Here is a 7448-nt window from a genome sequence, read left to right as displayed (position 1 = left end):
ATCAGTGAAATCTGACAAAGACTTACAAGAAATCACAGCACAAATCAAAAACATCACAGATGGACAAACTATGAGGTTCTAGGGTATGAAATACTCATCACACACATATAGAGCTGCCATTATTGAAGTGTAAACTCTATGTAACAACCTGCAGATTTCTCGATACAGCTTTTAGATAAGGACTATTAACACTACAGCACCCTTCACTCTGTACTCATATGGCAGTTTAACTGCTTATTTTCAATTTTCAGTGTTTTTCTTTAACTCATTTGGTGACAACACAAAGATCAGTAGTTTTCTTGTGTATCTTTGACTCCTTTATTCTATGCGTTAAGTGAAGGTGCAGAATGTGTCTCGAAGATTGGCTGGTCTAGAGAAAGATAACCACATGAGGATCCGTGGCTGAGTGGATCTCCTATGTAAATATAGATAGGTATCTGTGTGTCTGTCGCATAGATACTGAGCAAATGTTTAGTACTGGAAGAGCTGACCTATTTAGGAAAAACAGCTACAGTACTTCAATGTGCAATAAAACCTTAATAGGTGTTTCAGTGATATTATTTATGTGATATAAGATTATTATATTATTATGTTCATAAGGTTAATATTGGCACGGTCAAAGTCAAGATCATACTTTGCTTATTTTGGGTGTCTTTCTTATCATTGTCCATTGTATTGCTGAATGTGTATTTTTTAACTGCATTACCTTTAGCAGTATCCAGGCAGCACTCACACATTGGCAGACCTCACAACCAGCACAAGAAAGATTTCAACAACATTACAAAGTGGCATATTAGTATAAGACAAAAGTAGTATACAGTATATGCACTGAAAGGCGTGATTCCAAAGACAGATTTCTATGGCACTTCATCTATGTGATAAGACCATTCTGTACATTTTCCCCTTAGATTCCTTTTACACTGTTATCAATTTTTGTGACGTCAATTTTGAACAGGCTATGTTCTTTCGCTTATCATGCTGCCTGTGGTTTTACCAGTGTTGTTCATCAAGCACAACGAGGAATAGCTCACAGTGTAGCACAGCGCCTCAAAGACTTCGAGATGGAAGGCACAGACAATGCCAATGGCACTAACCCACCAGGATGTCAGAAAGGAAGGAGCAGGGTTACCATGAAGTTGCTTTTGATGCTGATTGTACTGTTGCTAACTGGTCTTCTCTTTGAGGGGCTCTCCACTTACCGCCTGTGGATGAGAAACGCGGTAAGTACTGTGTGTACTATCTGTACCCTTACAGCAAAATATATAGGGTATATTCGTTTGCAGTACATTTCCAGCATTTTAAATATATATTTCACAATTATATTTATAGGATAGTACACTAAATTAAGTATACGGTATATTGTTCTAAAGCGCCATCAATGGTTACTTCATTTTACTACATTTAAATGATTTTTATTCATCAGACACACCATGGCAAAATATAATTCCAAAATATTTCATGGACTGTCAACATTGACGGACTTATGTATCCTAAAAGTTTATTCAAAATGGTGCATGCACTATAAACTTGAAACAATTCCTTAAAAAACGGATTTCATATTGTGGTTAACACAGTATATTCTATATACAGTATTATCCAGATGTATATTAATCCTGAATATTTTTTCAGTAATGTTATATACATTTTTTACTTGGCGTATGTGAATGATTATTTTTTAAATCAAAACGTTAGCTTATTAAATATTTACTACAATTATGGTTTTGAAAGCATAATATGCAAATACATCTCAAATAAATAAGAGAAAATGTATTTCAGTTGTGATTCAATAGAAGGTAAATACACAATAATTAAGTGTTTTCAGCATATGTGTTATATTATAATGCAGATTATAATACTGTATATTAACATACTGCAGCTATTGATATGTCTATTTAATATAAAATATTCTAATCACATAAAAACTTAAACACAAAAAGGTAAGATGTTGTTAGTTTTTGTTTTGGATTTTGTGAGCATCAGTTATTTCACCTGACCACTCTTTCCTTTTTAAAATAAAAAAAATAGATTTGATGTAAATATAAATTTCAGCTAGATCCTATCAATTGTTGTACATATTGACAAGAAGTACTGAACACCAAGATCCAGCTCTGAATGAAATAAGAAAATTGTAAAATATTTTTTTATGAAAAATTCAAATTTTAATGTTTAGCCTTCAAACCCTAAATTGATCAAACATCATTATTTACATCTTTTAATCAGGATGGTACACTCTAGTTACTTTTTAAAAGATGTAAGAAGGGATCAGGTTTCAATCCATTTCTTCAAGTTATTTTTTTTAATATGAATTCGTCCAATAGTCCAATACTATTGGGCTGTGTGGTGCGATGGATTTGCACCTGTGGCTGGAAGGTTGCCAGTTTGCATCCCGCAGCTGACAGAGGAATCCCATTCCACTGGGCACCTGAGCAAGGCCCTTAACCCCAACTGCTCCAGGGGTGTTGTATAAATGGCTGGCCCTGTGCTCTGACCCCAAGCTTCTCTCCCTGTCTGTGTGCTTCATGGAAAGCAAACTGGGGTATGCAAAAAGACAAATTCCTAATACAAGAAATTGTATATGGCCATAAATTAATCTGAAAAAAGGTTTATTCCATGCTCCATCTTATTTACTCTTAGCCACTCAAAGGTAACTTAAAATGTATATGCCCTTAACATCTTGAAGTATCTTGGAAAACTGCAGACAGTAAAGGCCTGGTTCAGAGTTTGAATTCAAGGTAACCACTTGGGCATGAAGTCTGAAACATTATATTTATTATACTGTATAATAACATAATGCATTTAATTTTCTTTCTTCTAAAGTTGTAGGACCCAATTTGTTTCCAGGCCTTGTGCAAAATATTTACTACTGAGGTCCTGACATGGTTTTCAGCCTTTCAGAAAGTAAATTAAAGCAAAACCAATATGTTTTATTAATTAAAAGATGTCAGTAAGATCTGCGCTTTGATCTGTCATACTGCCTTGATGGCAATTAAGGTTCTCATATTAGCCTTTATGTAAAATACATCTTAAATTGCATTAAACAAACAATTTTCACTGGAGAAAAAAAAGAGAGACTTCTGTATCTGGAACCTTAGAGGAGAAACAAATGCTTTTGTTGTGCTGTTCCAGGAAAGTCTGACCGGGTATGAAGAAATGTATAAAAAAATGGCACAAGGTATGTATAGTTTTCCAGGCCATATTATGTTAAACTTACAAGAAAAGGAAAAAAAAATAGAACAGAAGATTTTCTTCTATTGTTGGCAATTTTTCAGTAGAAATATGAATTCTACTGGCAATAGAAATATGAATTCTACTGGTATGGCAATGTTTTAATCTGGCCCTCTCTCTGTTTTTATTCCTCCAGTTTTCATTATATTAGTCTTACCCATGAGCAGAAGGAAATTCTTGTCACCTTAATGAAGAACCCAATAACTTTTGTCTAAGAAAATATCTCAGCACATTCATGTCCTCTACAGGGGCTGTATTATAAACAGATTCCCAGTACTAAACATGTTAAAAACAAAAACGTATGAAAAAATGCATGGGGTTTTATGACTTAACTCATTACACAAAAATATTAACCAAAAAAAGGATATAAAGAAAATCTGAAAGTAAATATTATAGACTACGTATTTAACTAAAATAATCATCCCTTATATTATTAACACTAAATAATAACTTTACTTAAAACTACAAATAGAAACATGAAAGTAAGGATACAGAATTCATTTTGGTTAGTAATATAAAAATGTGATGAAGCACTTAAAATTTCCAAAATGACGTTTTGGTATAGTGTTAGAAGTGCTGAATATAAAACACACCAATTTAAGTTAAAACACTGTTAAGACCTACTTTCACACAATGCTGGTCATCTGTTTAATGGAAATTACATTTTTTTTAAAGAGTTCCTGATTAGAGTTTTACATTTAAACTGTGAAAAGGAAATGTGCAGCCTAAATCCCATATAAACATACCACAAAAATGATTTGTGTGGCCAAGATCTGTTTCATGCAATTTCATCATCTTAAGATGAGGGTTAGATTCAGGCTCAAACATTTTTTCAATTGATTTTCTTATCGATTTTTTCAGAAGTACTGCACAACCCTACATATTAATGATGACATTAAACTGGGGAATACTTTTACAAGAGAGGTCTGGATGAGAACCTTCAATCAATAAACTATTATCAAGCACAATTAGACCAATTTCTCAAATGTAATGTCTTTTATATATTCTATATGCTGTATGTATGGTTGTATTTTTAGTACATAGGCACTTTTGTTATTTGTTACTGAAAGTATTTTCTTATCTCTAGAAAATACTGTATTGGGCTTCTAGTATTTTTCCCACAAATTTCCACAGAAAGTGAGGTGTATTGAAGACTGTCACCAATAGTGATGAAAATGCTCGAAACCCAACTGAACACACTAATATAGTGCAACAAAACATGCACAATGAACTGTCCTGAAGGAGCAGAGTTAAAAGAATAAAGATGATAATAATGCACTGTGCTATTTGCCTGAGGTGGATTGTTATATTGTAATAATAATAATAATAATAATAATAATAATAATAATAATAATAATAATAATAATAATAAATTCCTTACACTTACATAGCACTTTTCTGAACATTCCACTCAAAGTGCTTTGCAATGTGCAGCACCCACATGGATGATGCAGCTGCAGCCACAGTGAGCCAGTACACTCATCACACACAAGCTATCAGTGGGGAGGAGAACAGAGTGATAAAACTACTTCATAGATGGGGATTATTAAGAGGCCATGATTGGTAAAGGCCAATGGGAGATTTGGCCAGAACGCAGGGATAACACCCCTACTCTTTTCGAGAAACACCCTTGGACTTTTAATGACCACAGAGAGTCAGGACCTTTGTTTTAGATCTCATCTGAAGGATAGCGTTTTTTTACAGTATAGTGGCTCCGTCGCTATACTGGGCCATTAGGACCCACACAGACTGCAGGGTGAGTGCCCCCTATTGGCCCCACTTACACCTCTTCCAGCGACAACCTTAGTTTTCAGAAGAAGTCTCCTATCCAGATGTTTAGGTATCCAGGTACAGGCTGGGCTCACACTTGCTTAGCTTCAGTGGGTTGCCATTTGTGAGTTGTAGGGTAGAAAGCTTGAGCGCACCATTGACTACAACCAACCTTCACCAGCAGAAGACCATAATTATCAAGTCTAACATATTTTTGTTCTCATGGTATTCATGCAGTTGGATACAACTAATAATTTTTCAAGCAAATGCATGCCTTAACATATTACTTTCTATACCATATATCTATACCATACTGTATATAAGAAAATATTCTATCCAAGTTCAGTGTTTTATTCAGTGGTCAGTTATTTTATGTTGGATTCTATATTAACATTAAACTATACAACTTCTTCTTTTTCTTTCCAATACAGCTGAGAATTATATAAAGTATTTTCAAGTTGAAATTGATCAGAAAAAAACTATAGCTCATGTTACAGGTAAGACTATGTTAAGTTTTCAATTACTGATAGTCCTGGAACTCGTTAAAATGTTCTGAAAACACAGGAATATTTTACTTGCATGCACAGTTCTTACTGTAAATAATATGTTAACATTTTAATTCCATACTTCCCAGTAAATGAAGACCTAAAGTGTCTGAGGTCCATCTGCAGAGTAGATTAAACTATACAATTTCTAAAACTATACAATTTCAATTACAATTGAGAATTATATAAAATCTTTCCAAGCTGAAAGAAATCAGAAAAAGCCTGAAGCTTATCTTATAGGTAGGGATGCGGAGGATATTACAGGTAAGGATGTGCAGGATATGTTCCATGCATATGTAAATAACAAAATTTTGATTCCACTCTACTCTTCCACACCAACTAAAGTGTCTGAGTCTCATCTGCTAAGCAGAAGGCAAACATGTCTGACTACTTTTCGGTGATAGTTTCTGCTTCTGTCTCCACTCACTCACTGAGACAGTTCTAGCCCTATGAGGCTATTTTTTACAGCCCTCACTCACCTTTTGAACTTGTGAGACATGCTTAGTCCCTTCGAGAGCAGCTCTGTCGACAGCCCTGAGCTCACTGCTGCATTAATAAATAGTTGTGTGTCTGAAGAGCTGAAGGCTCAGCTTTTGGGTTTTGCATTATGTAGCTGTAGCTCAGACAGGACAAGACCCTCTTGTAAGAACAAGACCCTTTAAATTCAAAACAATGTCTCATGAAGAGACTGGACATCCGTCTGAGCAGTGAGAGACTTTTGTAATTATACAGTATTAGCACTATTCTGTGCTACCAGCTGTACATGCACAGTGGAATCTGCATTTTCAAATGGGTTTTGTTCCTTAGTACTCACAAAATTATGAAGTTAAAAATAAGTATATGAATTATGAAGGTTATTTAAGCTTTATGCAGACTGATATAAGTGAGGATGAACCTTGTCTTGAGCTGTGTGTTCTTTAATATTTTTGTGAGGGAATTCCACGGCTTTAGTGTACAGTAAGAGAAGACCCTATCACCCATAGAATGTTCGAGACAGGCTTGGAAGACAAACAGGAGATCTGAGTCAGACAAACAAAGGTTGTAAGGTAGTGAGTAGACTGATAATAAGTCAGACAGGTACAGAGGCAGAGGAGACAAGCCAAGTCAGCTCAAAACCTTATAGGAGGCCAGTGCAGGACAGGACTAATGTGATGCCTTGCACATATTCTGGTAATGATTCTGGTACAGAAGTTTGTTCAGTGTGGATTTAGATACCCCAGCGAGTGGGGCATTGCAGTAATCAATTCCAGAGAAGGTGAATTTATTGACCAGCTTTTCAGCTACAAAGACAGCATAGGATGTAGTCTCAAGGTTCTGGTGATTGCAAAACCTTGTTTGTAAACCTTAAATGCTTTGGAATATATTCTGGTATGTTAGTAGTGGTATGTTAACTGATTTCTTAATATTATTTTTAGAAATGAATCTGATTATAGATGCATTTCCATGATTTTAAGTCTTTGATTCAGTTTTCTGGAACTGAATTTCTTAAGTTTAGATGTAATTATCTAAACCTTTCAAATGGACTAATTATGCTGGAATGTGCAGTGTCCACTAATTCCAATTTGAAAGGACATATTGAATAATGTTTTTGAAACTAAATGGTATGGATATCAATTTCAATACAAATTTATTTGACATGCAGTATTAACACTGATGTAATGTAATGCAATTCTATTGGATTACAACCATGGAAAATTTGATGCTTACTGGAAGGATATACTAAAATATTAAAAAGTATTATGCAAATTGATTATCTAGATCTGTCAACAGTGTATTTCTCAGAGTAACAATCAGGTTTCTCCTTGTTTCCAAGGCTTTACCTACAATGTCAGTAAAGATGGGAAGATGTTCTGGGAATCCACGACAGGAAATGCCTTCACTTACGAGATGAACTACAAAGATGGTTCC

At 34.7% G+C, this 7448-nt stretch overlaps 1 long non-coding RNA gene across 1 annotated transcript; it reads left to right on the top strand.

Annotated features, from left to right (window-relative positions):
* The first annotated feature begins 1016 nt into the window (after positions 1-1016).
* LOC148650187 (uncharacterized) lies at positions 1017-5493 on the top strand. Its single transcript, XR_015926239.1, has 3 exons — positions 1017-1220; positions 3127-3172; positions 5427-5493. It is a non-coding gene; the product is annotated as an uncharacterized LOC148650187 (long non-coding RNA).
* Positions 5494-7448: the final 1955 nt, after the last annotated feature.

The sequence above is a fragment of the Lepisosteus platostomus genome, chromosome 13, assembly GCF_059453375.1.
Source record: "Lepisosteus platostomus isolate fLepPlt1 chromosome 13, fLepPlt1.hap1, whole genome shotgun sequence".
Classification (NCBI taxonomy): domain Eukaryota; kingdom Metazoa; phylum Chordata; class Actinopteri; order Semionotiformes; family Lepisosteidae; genus Lepisosteus; species Lepisosteus platostomus.
This window is presented reverse-complemented; position numbering and strand designations above follow the sequence as displayed.